Here is a 15350-nt window from a genome sequence, read left to right on the forward strand (position 1 = left end):
CAATGCCAGACAATCTTTTGAGAAAGTACTATGAGAGATTAAAAAGGAAGTACTATGAGAACATATAAGAGGCAAAGTTAATTATCACTAGGAAACTGGGATAAGCTTCATCGAGGAGGTGATACATGAGCAAGTTCTGAATGTCCAATAGCATTTTGACAAGGGATATTTTGGAGAAAAAGCATCACAGGGAAGAGGCAGGGGGTAGAAGGGGGAGAAGACAAAATGTTTTACAGCCTCTTCAGGACATGGCTCTGATGAACTAAAAAATCTCCTGTTGGCCCCACTCTCTCTACTGTCAATGCCACCCACTATGTTAGGGCCAAACTGTAGCATGATGCCGGGAAGCATGCTGGAAGATCAGGTCAAAGATGGATGGTGGGGGTCGTGAAGGTCACCTTAAGAAGTCCTGCTGATTCTTAGTTCTGAGCAGAGTTTGAAAAGCTTTTCTACTAATAATAGTGGAGACAGGGGTGAAAAAGGACAAAATCTTGGGGTCCATCTTGAAGGGAACTGTCATTTTTTTTTTTCAGGAGATGATGAAGACATTTACTGGTGTTGATAGAAGGAAAATACTGAGTCTCCACTGGAGTGGTAGGAGGAAGAGTTGCAGCTTTCAGGGAATAAAGCACGATCACAAATCCACAGGTTTCTTTGGCCTTTCTCAGACAGGGGACTGAGGAAGTTAGAGGGAGATGCCCTTTAAAGAGATGCCATTTCAAACACAAGTTCTCTGTCTGCCCTGCATCCTTGCAAAATCCAGAGGGAAACCAGAGTGTCATGTCATTAAGATTTTACAAGTTGTGGCATAAATTGCTCTTCTAGTGCCAAATGTACTGACCAATAAATCACTAGGAAGATTCTTTGAGATTTGCAGTTGTGGACTTATTGATTTTACACCTAAGTTGAATGCTTTGAGCCCTCTCCTGCGAAACTGCTGCAATGTGAAGGCTTGCCCTATCCACCTACCTAGCTCTGACCAGAGATCACAAGACCTCACTGAGATCATGCTACACGTGATATCATGCCACACATGCCATCCTGGATGACAGAATTCATGGATGAGCCCTGGAGAGAGGCCCTACTTGCTCATTCTGGCTGGTTCTCAGTGCTCTTTTCCAAGCCATCTTTACTACAAAATCTGTTATTGGCACTGTTGATCCTCTCATCATCTGGCCCTTTATTTTTTATTTATTTATCCTCATGGAACAAGACTTCACTAAGAATTTACTGGTGACTGGCTCAATGTGGCACTCCAACCCTGAATACCACAGACATGCCTACAAGGACAGCACTCAGACTCATAAAACATTGGTATCATTTAAGATCTGTGCATGAATGACTAAAGGAGCAAAGCAGAGGCTTTGAGAACATAGTCAGGGACCCTGTTTCATAGAGGGTCTTAGGCATCTCAAAGCTTTTCTGAGGATGTGAGCTCTGAGTTGAGCTCTGAAGTATAAGTTTGCCAGTAAGAAGAGGAAATGTCTTTATGTGTGTGTGGGAATGTTGAAAGAGTGACATTGGTTAACATATATTGTATTCAAACCAGGTGCAGTGGCTCAAGCCTGTAATCCTAGCTACTTAGGAGGCCGAGATCTGAGGATCGCAGTTCAAAGCCAGCCTGGGCATAAAAATCTGTGAAACACTTATCTCCAAATAACAACCAGAAAACCAAAAGTAGTGCTGTGGCGCAAGTGGTAGAGCGCTAGCCTTAAGATGAAGAGTTCAAGGACAATGCCCAGGCCCAGAGTTCAAGCTCCGGACTGACAGAGAAATAAAGATGTATTATTCATAAACTGCTTTATTAGCACAACTACTTAAAGATAATAAATTTTAAAAAAATGGAAAAGACTCTTAGACAAGAAGTGGCCAGTAAAGTTGGAATGACCAGCTAGGTGAACCAAGAGACTTCCAGAACTCAGAACCTAGTTTGAATATTTATCACAAAAAAAGAAGCAGTGGTAGCTATGAGAAACGTTTATATTGCTACAAGTTGACTCATCCGTTTCTCTTGCCAGGACAAGACTCTGTATTCTTTATAATAAAACACACACCATTGGCACTCATTTAACTGGTAAGGGAATGAAGATGTAATTGTAGCAATAAAGGCAAAGAATTCACACAGCTGAAATTTCTGGTTGTTCTGTTAAGAATTTGCTGATGCTTTTCCGCAGTTCACTAGCCACAGCAGGGTTAGGATACTACAGATCCAGTTTGACTTGTTTTGCTCTCCAGGAACACAAGGGAGTGACTGTCAAACAACCTGCATGTTTTTGCAGAGTAAGAAAACTCGCAGTTACTTCAATGGGCCAAAAAAGAATTAAGCTCATTTCAATGAAAACCTGGGGACTAAGGATACTGGTGGAGGTTTTGCAGATTCTTCTGTCTCCATGGAGATAGATTCCCGGAAAGTTTCCTTCTTGCAGAGAAACATTGGCTGCTTCTTTTCCTATGGACACTTTGGAATGCAAAATTCACGAAGCAAGTCTCTATAGATTTTCTTTTGCATCTTCTAAAAAAAAAATCTCTGGAGCCCTCCTGCAGAGTTCTCTGGCATTCCAGTGTCCAGATGGTTTCTCTATCCATAATTGCTCATCAGTCATGGGAAACAGATGTCACATAACCAACACTGGTTCACTCTTCTGCCTCAGAGCCTAAGACAGCATCTTACATAAAGTGAAAAGCTTATCACATTTCTAGGGGAAAAAAGTGTGTAAAAAGGAAAGGAATGGAAGGAATCATATGAAAGGTATGAAAGGAATTGTAGTGAAGTTCCCAGGTGGCTCTTCATGTTGAGAAACGAATACACATAGCCCAGGCTTTTTAGACTTCAAGGGCGTACAATCAAAGATGTGGTTAAAATGTTGTTTTTGATTCAACAGGTCTGGAATACAACTTGAAGTTCTGCATTTCCAGCAAGATCAATGGTGATGCTCACATTACTGGTCCAAGAAGACACACAAGGCAGCAAGAAGACAATGGAGCTGCTGTGAAGGGCAGCCAAATTCTGAGAAAAGGCACAGTCACAGTGTTTTATAATTAATTGCCCACTGAGCATTTAATGAAGTATCTTTATGCTTAGTTTACATACATAAAAATCACATGCATTTCTTTTATACTTGTGGTGAGTGTTAAGGGGAGCAAAAACTGACTTCATCTTGAATGCACTAAGAGCTCCTCCACCCCATCCTGAAATGTTGAAAGTTAATGACAGGAAAACAGCCTAGCCACTCTTGCCCTTCCAGGAAGGAGTAGCCTTATCCCTGCCCCCATGAGAAAGAATATCTGCCAGCTTTGGAGGCACATTCGTGCGCCAGTTCAAACTAAAATGATAGGTTAGTTCAAACAGATACTATGAGGCAGACTGTAACTCCATTGCCCACCTGTGTGGGGCCGGGCTTGCCCACAGGATTTTTGCCCTTAAAAACACAGCTTGATACTTTGGAGATTAGTTTTGGAGTGATCCAATTTTTTGAGCTCTTGATATATTTTAGATATGAGGCCTTTGTCCTTTGTATGGTTGGTGAAGATCTTCTCCCATTCTGTAGGCTTCCTAATTAATTTACTAGCTATGTCCTTTGCCATTCAAAAGCTCTGCAGTTTAATGCAGTCCCACTTATCCAGCCTTTCTCTGCTTTGTTGTGATTCTTGGTCCTTATTAAGAAAGTTTCGACCTGTGCCAAGGAGGCCTAGTGTATCTCCTATTCCTTCTTGTAAAATTTTCAGTGTGTCAGCTTTTACCTCGAGGTCTTTGATCCATTTGGAGTTAATTCTAGTGCAGGGTGACAAAGAAGGATCCAACTTTAGTTTTCTGCAGGTGCTTAACCAATTCTGCCAGCACAACTTGTTGAAGAGGCTATCTTTTTTCCATTCTATTTTTTTGGCTCCCTTGTCAAAGATTAGGTGGCCATAGGTCTGTGGGTTAACATCTGGGTCCTCAGTTCTATTCCATTGGTCTTCATGCCTGTTCTTGTGCCAGTACTAAGCTGTTCTGAGAATTATAGCCCTGTAATAGAGTCTAAAGTTTGGTATTGAAATTCCTCCTGCGCTGTTCTTTCTGCTAAGAAGTGTTTTTGCTATACGGGGTCTTTTATTATTCCATATGAAATTTTGGATTGCCTCTTCTATTTCTTTAAAAGATGGGCCAAAGAATTAAAGAGAGTCTTCTCTGAAGAAGAAACAAAAGTGGCCTACAGACACATGAAGAAATGCTCGACATCTCTGGCCATAAAAGAAATGCAAATCAAAACAACGCTAAGATTCCACCTCACTCCAGTTAGAATGGCCAGGATCAAGAAAACGAATAACAACAGATGCTGGCAGGGATGTGGCCAGGAGGAATCACTACTACACTGTTGGTGGGAGTGTAAACTCCTTCATCCACACTATGGAAAGCAGCGTGGTAGTTCCTCAAAAGACTAAACATAGAGCTCCCCTATGACCCAGCAATTTTACTACTGGGCATTTACCCAACCATCCAGAAACTAGGGCATACTAAATCCACTAGCACAACAATGTTCATTGCAGCATTATTCACCATAGCAAAGATATGGAACCAACCTAGATGTCCCTCAGTTGATGAGTGGATCAACAAGTTGTGGTATTTGTACACAATGGAATTCTATGTTACTGTCAGAAAAAATGACATCGCCCTATTTGTTAGGAAATGGAAAGACTTAGAAAAAATCATATTAAGTGAAGTAAGCCAGACTCAAAGGAACTTAGGCTCAATAGTTTCCCTCATTTGTCATAATCAATAGAAACCTTGGGCTCTACTAGCAGAGATTTGCAGTAGAGCAAACCCTTGATACATAAGGCCATATAGTATGAAGCTAATTGAAAAGACCTCCAGGATATTGAAACAAAAGCCATATAATGAATGATTGTTGTCCTTAATGTACTATGTTATCTCTCATCTCTTTTGCTGTCCCTTGGTTGTCTCATATTGTTACAGTATCTCACTTTGTTATCTGATATATTGGATATATTTGTATTTGGTTATTTGAAATTTGATAGGGAAGGGGGGAAAACCAAGATGGGGGTGGGGGGGAGGGTAATGGGTACCAAGACATGTGAAAGGGTATCAATGTATGTGAATTAATGCACCTTCTATCTGGTAAATATCATGTAACCCTTTTATTAATTACAATAAAAAATATTAAAAAAACACAGCTTGAAAACTGCTCAGGGTCACGGTGTTAGCTCTGGAGTCTGCATTGTGTCCTTGGCTGGTCAGCACCCTATCTGCTTTCCCAAATGAATTCATCTTTTTGCATAAGACTGTCTCTTCGTGGTGGACATTGGTGGGATGTGGAATCCCCTCCCCCAGATCCTGTAACAGTGAAGATATGGACATACTAATCAACCACATGTATTGAGCATGGGCTATATTACAAAGAAGCTCATTTTGTGGACATTTCAGTATAGCACATAATTCAAGAAACTTCATATATTTTAGAATCATTGGATAGTTATTTTGCTTTCCAGTCGTAGCTTCATTCATTCAACAGACCTTTATGGAATATTGATGCAAGTGTCCCTGGCCTCTGGAAGGCTCTCTCCAGTCTCCAGTGAAAATAACAAATAATAAAGAATTATAATGAAATGAATACTCCAATCTTATCATGATATTGCAGAAACAGAAGGTGTTCTTCCTTGCCTATCACCTCTAGGATGTCAGGACTTAGAGTTGAATGTATGTAATTTATGTATAAAATCTTCATCTTCATCTTATTCTGTTCTCTATTCATTACCCTTATTAATTTTTCTATCTTTTTAGTTCAAAGACTTTTGTCAGATTATTTTTCAGTTTTTTAAATTGTATTGTAATTATACAAAGCGGTTACAATGCCACATGTAAGGTTATAAGTATAATACATTCTTTTTTCCTTTTTAAAATCTTTATTGTATAGTTGATGAACATGGAGGTTATAGTTACATAAGAAAGGTAAACAGTACATTTCTTTTTTCCCTATCTATCTATCTATCTATCTATCTATGTTTTTTTCCAGAGCCGGGGACTGAACTCAGGGCCTTGCACTTGCCAGGCAAGGGCTCTTCCGCTGAGCCAAACCCCTGACCCCTTTTCCCATATATTTTTATTGTAATTAATAGAAGGGTTACATTATATTCACCAGATAGAGGGTGCATTACTTCTCAAACATTGATATCCGTTCCCATGTCTTGGTCCCCAATCCCTCCCCCCACCCCCACCCCTCATCTTGTTTCCCCCCTTCCCTATCCAATTTAAAATAACCAAATACGCATATATCTAATATATCTGAGAACAAGGTAAGATACTGTAACAATATGAGATAACCAAGGGACAGCAAAAGAGATGAGAGATAACATGGTACATTAAGGACAACAATCACTCATTATTTGGCTTTTGTTTCTATATCCTGGAGGTCTTTTCATTTAGTGTCATACTATAGGGCCTTATGTATCTAGGTGTAGCTCTATTGTAAATCTCTGCTAGGAGAGCCTAAGGTTTCTACTGGTCATGACAAATGAGGGAAACCATTGAGCCTATGTTCCTTTGAGTCTGGCTTACTTCACTTAATATGATTTTTTCTAAGTCTTTCCATTTCCTAACAAATGGGGCGATGTCATTCTTTCTAACAGCAGCATAGAATTCCATTGTGTATAAATACCACATCTTGTTGATCCACTCATCAACTGAGGGGCATCTTGGTTGGTTCCTTATTTTTGCTGTTGTAAATAGTGCTGCAGTGAACATCGTTGTGCTAGTGGATTTAGTATGTCCTTGGTTCTGGACAGTTGGGTAAATGCCAAGTAATAGAATTGCTGGGTCATAGGGAGTTCTATGTTTAGTCTTTTGAGGAACTGCTGGTTTCCATAGTGATTGAATGAGTTTGCATTCCCACCAACAGTGTAGTAGTGATTCCTCCTGGCCACATCCCTGCCAGCATCTCTTGTTATTAGATTTCTTGATCCTGGCCATTCTACCTGGAGTGAGGTGGAATCTTAGAGTTGTTTTGATTTGCATTTCTTTTATGGTCAGAGATGTCAAGTGTTTCTTCATGTGTCTATAGGCCATTCTCATTTCTTCTTCAGAGAAAACTCTCTTTATGTCTTTGGCCCATCTTTTAATGGGACGGTTGTTTCTTTAGAGATTAGTTTTGAAGTGATTCAGTTTTTTGAGCTGTTGATATAGTTTATATATGAGGCCTTTGTCTATTGTATGGTTAGTGAGGATCTTCTCCCACTCTGTAGGTTCTCTAGTTAATTTTCTAGCTATGTCCTTTGCCATACAGAAGCTCTGCAGTTTAATACAGTCCACTTTTCCAGACTTGCTCTGATCTGATGTGTTTCTTGGTCTTTATTAAGTAACTTTCAACCTGTGCCAAGGAGACCTAGTGTATCTCCTATTCTTTCTTGTAAAGTTTTCAGTGTATTTGCTTTTACCTTGAGGTCTTTAATCCATTTGGAGTTGGTCCTGGTGCAGGGTGATAAAGAAGGATCCAACTTTAGTTTTCTGCAGGTGCTTAACTAGTTCTGCCAGCATCACTTATTGAAGAGGCTGTCTTTCTTCCATTCTAGTTTTTTTGGCTCCCTTATCAAAGATTAGGTGGCCATAGGTCTGTGGGTTAATATCTGGGTCCTCAGTTCTATTCCATTGGTCTTCATGCCTGTTCTTGTGCCAGTACCAAGCTGTTTTGGTCACTATAGCTCTGTAATAGGGTGTAAAGTTTGGTACTGAAATTCCTCTTGCACTGTTCTTTCTGCTAAGAATTGTTTTTGCTATTCGTTGTCCATCTGAAATTTTGGATTGCCTCTTCTATTTCTTTCAAGAATGACATTAGGATATTAAAGGGTATTACACTGAACTTGTAGATAGCCCTTGGCAAGATTGCCATTTTTACTATGTTAATTCTTCCAATCCAGGAGCATGGGAGGTTTTTCCATTTCCTCAGTTCTGCTTTAATTTCCTTTTTCAGGGTTTTAAAGTTAAGTTAATTCCTAGGTACTTTATTTTCTTTGGGGCTATTGCTAAAGGAGTTGCCTTCCTAATTGTTGCCTTGTTCCTCTCATTGTTGGCGTGTAGGAAGGTGGTTGATTTTTGAGGGCTAATTTTATAACCTGCTACCTTGCCAAAGTTTTGGATCAGCTCAAGCAGCTTGGGAGTGGAGTCTATAGGATTCTTTAAATACAGAATCATGTCATCTGCAATGAGGGAACGTTTCACTTCCTCTTTCCCTATTTGGATCCACTTTATGCTTGCTTCTTGCCTTATTACTCTGGCTAGGAATTCTAATACATTGTTAAAGAGGAGTGGAGAGAAATGTAATACATTCTTATTGCTTGAGTTCTTTTTTGTTTTTTTTTTTGGTGGGTCATGGAGCTTGAAGTAGGCCTGGGCACTGTCCCTGAGCTCTTCAGCTCAAGGCTAAAGCCCTACCCTTGAGCCACACCCATTTTCCTATTTTCTAGAGGTAAATTGGACATAAGAGTCTCAGGTCTTTTTGTGCCTGGGCTAGCGTTGAACCTTGATTCTTAGATCTCAGCCTCCTGAGTAGCTAGGATTACAGGAGTGAGCCACTGCGCACAGCTTATTATTGCTTGATTTCTATCCTAAGTTCCTTAGTTATTTTTGTCTGCATATATATAAATATGTGGCATGTCATTCTCTGTATATGTGTGTGTTTGTTCTAGTAGCTGTATTGAAAAAAGTAAAAAGAATAAAAAACATAGAAAATTAATTTTAGTACTATAATTCACTTTATTCAAATATTGTGTGCGTGTGTGTGTGTGTGTGTGTGTGTGCTTGCCAGTCCTGGGGCTTGTACTCAAGGTCTGCTAGCACTCTATCATTTTCTTGGCTTGGAGAAGCTGAGGGGAAGAACGTAGAGGAGAGTGATCATTCACACTGCAGTGGGGATGGTGAATGAGCCAAGTCTAGAGCAGAAAGAAGACTCCTGGTCCCAGCCAGCACTACCACTTGTCTCAAGATAGAAATGTAGTGATTGAGCAGGAACTCCTGGAATAGTTGAAAGGGAATCTTTTGCTCAGAGATGGGGCTCAAGTAGAGTCCCAGAATTTTAGAATCCATAGCACTCAGCTGTGATATCAAATGATGCATCCAGAATTTTAAAAATCTTGTTATTGTTTCAAATACTTTTCAGGCCAAATATTTCATCCAAATGGCCATTAAGAATGTCAGTAGAAGGCTCATCTCCAGTAGCTTCCATTATCATCACAACATAACCTTTAGACTCCTTATTTAACAGGAATAGCTAGAATTAATTTAAGAAGCTTTATTATGTATATTTTCATATAGCAGAAGCACAGGAATTGGTCTTTGTGGAGATCAGTGGCAGTTGTATATAGTAGAAGACATATTGCCCATTCAAATGTCATTTCTGGTCCCCTTTTTCCTCATAAGTTCTTGCCCTAATAAACAATGACATGCCAAATAAACACACACACACACACACACACACACACACACACACTCCCCCTTCTCAGTGCTGGTGATTGAACCCAGGGCCTCACACATTCCACTTTGTGCTATGACCTCAGTCCTTAAGTTCATTTTTGAGATATGGTCTCACTAACTTTGTTTGGGCTGATTTCAGACTCTTGATACTTCTACCTTCACACTGAGTAGCTTTGATTATAGGCATGAATCACCATGCCTAACCCCAGACATTTCCTAGTAGAGCCCATGAGGCAGTTCTTTCCTGTTCTGTCTTTGAAGTTTATACACATTACTTAAACACATACAATATGGACCTGTATGTGTGCTAAACACTTTTGTGTAACTGGCAAAGAAAGACCAAAAGAACAAAGAGGCATGTATGTGAGATAATCCTATCCAAAGTAGTTAAATAAAACAAGGAAGGCATGGAGACAGGGTGGTGATGAATAAGAGGTACACAGGTTGGAATGTAAGTGAAGGGTGAAGGGAGCTACTGCATAGCAACAGAAGAAAAGAGTACTCTGAGCCTCCTAAGGATGTTCTCACCTTCTGTTCTATAACCAAATAGGAACCAAGGCTGATGGGAGTGGAAGGAGCCAGCACTGCACAGCAGGAGGATGGGGTGATCAGGGTCTTTGCAGCCCCTCAGAAGGGTCTGGATTTGACACTTGAGTATGCTAAGAAACTCCTGGAGGTTTTGAGGTATGGTCTGTCTGTTCCTTCAATTTTCTTACTCTGGTTGTTCTATTAAAAAAAGGCAGAAGGGGCCAGGAGTGTGGACTAGTGGTGGAGTGCTTGTCTAGCAAACACAAAGACCTGGGTTTGATTCCTTGGTACTGCACACACGGAAAAAGCTGGAAGTGGTACGCTCAAGTGGTAGAGCTCTAGCCTTGAGAAAGCTCAAAGACAGTGCCCAGGCCCTGAGTTCAAGCCCCAGGACTGGCAAAAGAAGGCAGAAGAAGGCAAGAGAAGAGCCAGCAAGCATTGCGACCACAGCATGGAAACTTGGATGCCCAGGAAAGTGGAGGTGAGTTGGTATCAGCTGTAAGCTTCTGTTGATAGGTTTGCTTTTTTTTTTTTTTTTTTTTTTTTTGCCAGTTCTGGGCTTGGGCTGAGGGTCTGAGCACTGTCCTTGGGTTTTCTCAAGGCTAACACTTTACCACTTAAGCCATAGCACCACTTCTGTTTTTTTTCTATGTACGTGATACTGAGGAATTGAACCTGGGTCTTTGTGCATGCTAGGCAAGCACTCTACCACTAGGCCAAACTCTCACTCAACCACTAGGCCAAACTCTCAGCTCCATGGTTTGCTTTCTTAATTAAAAACAAAAACAAAAACAGACTGCATTGAAATGGTCCAAAACCCTCCTCCCCACATCAGTCATGGGGCTTGAACTCTAGGCCTGGGTTCTGTCCCTGAGCTGTTCATCTCAAGGTGATCTCTCTATTACTCTGAGCCACAGAATCACTTCTAGTTTTCTGGTGGTCAATTGGAGATAAGAGTCTCATGTACTTTCCTGCCTGGGTTGGCTTTGAACTGTGATCCTCAGATCTCAGCCTCCCAAGTAGCTAGGATGACAGGCATGAGCCACTGGTGCTTGGCTTCTTTCTCATTTCTTTATGTGTGTGCAAACCTAACAGCAGCCATCATTGTCCCAAAACCATGCAGAGATGTTAGGTAATCAATGTCAAAGCCTTGAGCCAAGGGAAGCCTACTTACTTCCACAGTTTTTGTTTAGTGAGTAGACAAAGTACTGTTCAGAATGTTCTGCAGTCAGGTCTTTGTGGCCTGTTTTCAATGTAATGGTGACTACAAAGACTTGCTTTCGTTCTGTACTTCTCCACCTACAGCATGCCAGCATGCAGGGCTGGATGCAGAGCTGCTCACAAGTAATTCTGGTGAAGCAAAGGGCTTCTGTACGATTGCAGCAGAAAAGGGATATAAAATACACACTCTGTCCTAATCCCCATTCATCCGAGCTAATCTCCAAATGGACAGGGTAATCAATTTAAGTAATAAATATGGCTTATTCAAAGGGCTGAATAAATGGTTGGAACAATTCCCCAAACTGTGGTTTCCATCGAATAATTGAAATTATGCAAGGGCATGGAAATTTTTCAACAAATAAAATATGTCTGAAAATCTATTAAAGACATGTCTGCAAAAATCATTTGAAAAAAGCCCAGCTCAGCAATAAAAAATAAATTACATTTCCGTTCTTGCTGTTTCTCCCTTTGGGAAAGAGCACATTATACTCCACTTCGTGGACAAGTGGAACTAGCACATTTCAGAATAAATGGCTCTTCATGTTCTAAACAGGAGGTTTACCACATTAGATTGTGATTCTACATTAAACAAGAAATTTAAAAAAAATCCTTCACTTAATATGTGATGGATTTGTTATTTTGTCTCATCCATGGGTTTTGGAATCTCTGCTTTCCAGCTGACTTTGAGTGACAGGCAATTTTACTCAGAGATTTTTTTTTTTTTTGGAGCCAATTAGATCATCTCTGATTAAAGAATTCTGCAAAATTTCTTAGTTCTGTTCTCACCTGAACAAGAGGGCTCCAAGGAGAAAGGACTTCCACAATCTAGGCCAGACAGTTGACCAAGGGAATATAACTTTGAACTACGTATTTAAGGACTTTCTGAGTAATTTCCCCCCCCCCCCTCGGGTCATGGACCTTGAACTTAGCCTGGACACTGTCCCTGAGCTCTTCAGCTCAAGGCTACCACCCTACCCTTGAGCTAAGTCCCACTCCCTGTTTTCTAGAGGTTGGTTGGAGATAAGAGTCTCAGGTTCTTTTGTGCCCTGGCTGACTTTGAACCTCGATCCTCAGATTTCAGCCTCCTGAGTAGCTAGGATTACAGGCATGAGCCACCGTTCCTGGTTTTCTGAGTAATTCCTTTTCCTTGTGATTCAGCTTCAAAAGTTCCTTGGTTCTATGATTCTACCTAGCTTCCCATTTTCCTCTTCTAGTTGGTCTCAAAGCTTCTCATAGGTCTCCTCTTCAAATAAAAATCACCACCCTTACTGCCACAGTACTTTAATGTCTGTTTCCTCTTTGTCAGCTCAGTCTTTTTTGTTGTTGCTCTGGATACAGCCTAGGTTTTGTTAAATGCCTCAAACATGGCATGATTGTGGGCTGACACTGGGATTCCAGGGTTGCATATTTATGTTGAACTAGTCTTGTTGTGCTTACCTGCAAGCAGAGTTGATTTCATCTGTAGCGATCTTGGAACAAGAAAGAGACCTGGCTGCTCTTCATGATGAGTGGAGGCCTCTTCGCAATGGAGAAATAGCAAAGCTATTATTCCATTGTTTAAATGAAGTAATTTCTGTCCACTCAAAGTAAAAAGTCTATCACTTGCTTGCTGCTTATTGGGACTGAGTCCACAACCAATGGTTTAAGTAGAAAATCAGCATGGTATAACGTCCAAGGCTGCTTCCTCTAAACATACAGGACCACCGTGATGGCACCACTCTTTACCCTCCGTGCAAAGAAACTGAGTTCAGCTAAACGACACCAAAACTCTTTCTAGGAGTAGAAAAGGAGATGGGAAAATACTTGTTTTTTCATTCATGGCGAGAGTAAACTTATCAAATATCAGAAACAGATTGTCTTGGTGGTAGAGTTTTGAGTATATTCTATGTAGCAGACACTGCACCTAGTGTTTTTTTTTGTTTTTTTAAATGTTTTAACTCATTGAATTCCCAAAGCAACCCAGTGAGGGAGGGTCTTTTTACATCTTCATTTTATAGAGGAGGAAAAGATAGTGTAGGGAAGTTAAGAGATTGAAGGAATGTGGTCAAAACACTCAGTCACCCTTACAGAACTCCCTTGAGGGCATCTGGGTCAATGTTTGAAGATGTTTGATTATTAAATCCCAGCTGGCCACTCTCAATGAGGAATTTGAGTTTCCTTCTCTTGGTGGCTGGAAATCTGCTCTTTACCCAGTTGTGAGTGACTTTTCTCTTGATTTTTTTTCTGCCTCTTCCCAACTTGCCTCCCTGTAATCAATGAGGAGGAGAGTAGTGGCAGTTGTTTCCTGGAAAGAGAAAGATGTCTGGATAGCTTCTGGTTTGGTTGTGGGAGTTGTCTGGATGCATGCAGCTGACTCAGTGGCTAAATATCCTGGGATAGTCTGTTAACCTCACAGGTTTGTCTCTGTTAGAGGTAACATGAACATGATTTGACCTCTGTCCCGAAAGGTCTCTGATCCTACTCTTCATTTTGTCTCCTGCCTGGTTGGAGGGGATGGCAGGAGGACCTCAGCACAGCAAGACAAGAGGAATGGAGGAGAGAGAGACACCACTGATAAGGAGTACAAGAATGATTTTCCAGCTTGCTAATGCCTTAAATGCTGATTCCCTGGGTATGGTAGATCCCTTGACCAAGAGGATATATGAGATGGAGATGACTTCTGGGCCCTACAGATGGTCCTTTTCCTCTACCACCCATGTGTCCCCATTCTCATCCTGATTTCTGCAAGTTCATAATCAGGCATTTATTTTCCACTTAAGCCTTCTTATCTTAAACATAAATGGTGAATTATTAAACAAAAAGGAGAAAGAAGAAGCATATTATTTTTAGAGAAAGATTCAGATATTTTTGTATTCAGAAAAAAAATCATAAGGAGCTTATGTAAAATCATATCCCACATATAAATGATGCGTAATTTCCAAAAATTACATTTTACTTTGAATTACATATGGAAGTAACTGTGGGATGTGAATACGCTTTTATAACTTTGAATGCTTTGAATCTTAACATAGGCTTAGTAAAAAACGAGATCTGTTACTATTCTATAATTTTGAATTAATTTGTTATTCATATTAAACAATTTTACTGCACTCCTAGTCACTTAAAACAACTTCTGTGCATCAGTTTAGTGATTTTATTTTGGAAATTTCTTCCTGCTTTCGCTCTAGGTTTCTCATCTGTGTGTGCATTGGGTCATCACCCAGTGCTGTCCGAGAGCTTCACCAACGTACAGTCTATTTGGTTTTCAGATCACATAGAATTTTCTACTTTTATAGAGTTTAGACATTAATTACAAGGAAGGAAGATGCATGATGCTATGGCTAGGCTGTGATTTAAATGAACAAAAGTTCATCTGGAGCCCTCAAGGTAGTTGTATTGGGACATGGTATGGCCCTTTAAACGGTAGAGCTTTTGGGGAGGTCTTTATATCATTGAGTGCATGCTGTTTTTTTTTTTAATTGTAATTAATAGAAGGGTTACATTATATTCACCAGATAGAAGGTGCATTTCTTCACAAACATTGATACCCCTTCTCATGTTTTTGTCCCCATTTCTCTCCCCCACCCTCTCCCCTCATCCTGTTTTCCCCCTTCCTTATCTATTTCAAATAAACAAATAAACATATATACAATGTACCAGATAACAAGGTAAGATACTGTAACAATATGAGATAACCAAGGGACAACAAAAGAGATGAGAAAAACATAGTACATTAAGAACAACAATCACATATTTATGGCTTTTGTTTCCATATCCTGGAAGTCCTTTCATTTAGCCTCATCCTATATGGTCTTATGTATCTAGATTTTGTCCTATTGTAAACTTCTGCTAGGAGAGTCTATGGTTTATACTAATTATGACAAATGAGGGAAACCATTGAGCCTATGTTCCTTTGGGGAGCGCATGCTGTTATGAGGAAGTCCCTTTCTCTGTCTGCCTCTGTCTCTGTTCTCTCGGTGTCTGTCTTTCTCTGGCATCATGAGATGGAATGTAGTGATGCAATGTTTGTCATTGACCATAAGTGCTATCAGGCATCACATCACAGAGTTAAGGCAGCTATCATGTCCATGAACCTCTAAAATGTGGAATAAATAAGCCATAGCTTGCTGGTAAAGTTCTTTATCAAGTTAGCCTGTCTTTG

Source organism: Megascapheus bottae, chromosome 12 (genome assembly GCF_031878675.1).
Source record: "Megascapheus bottae isolate mThoBot1 chromosome 12, mThoBot2.hap1, whole genome shotgun sequence".
Lineage (NCBI taxonomy): Eukaryota > Metazoa > Chordata > Mammalia > Rodentia > Geomyidae > Megascapheus > Megascapheus bottae.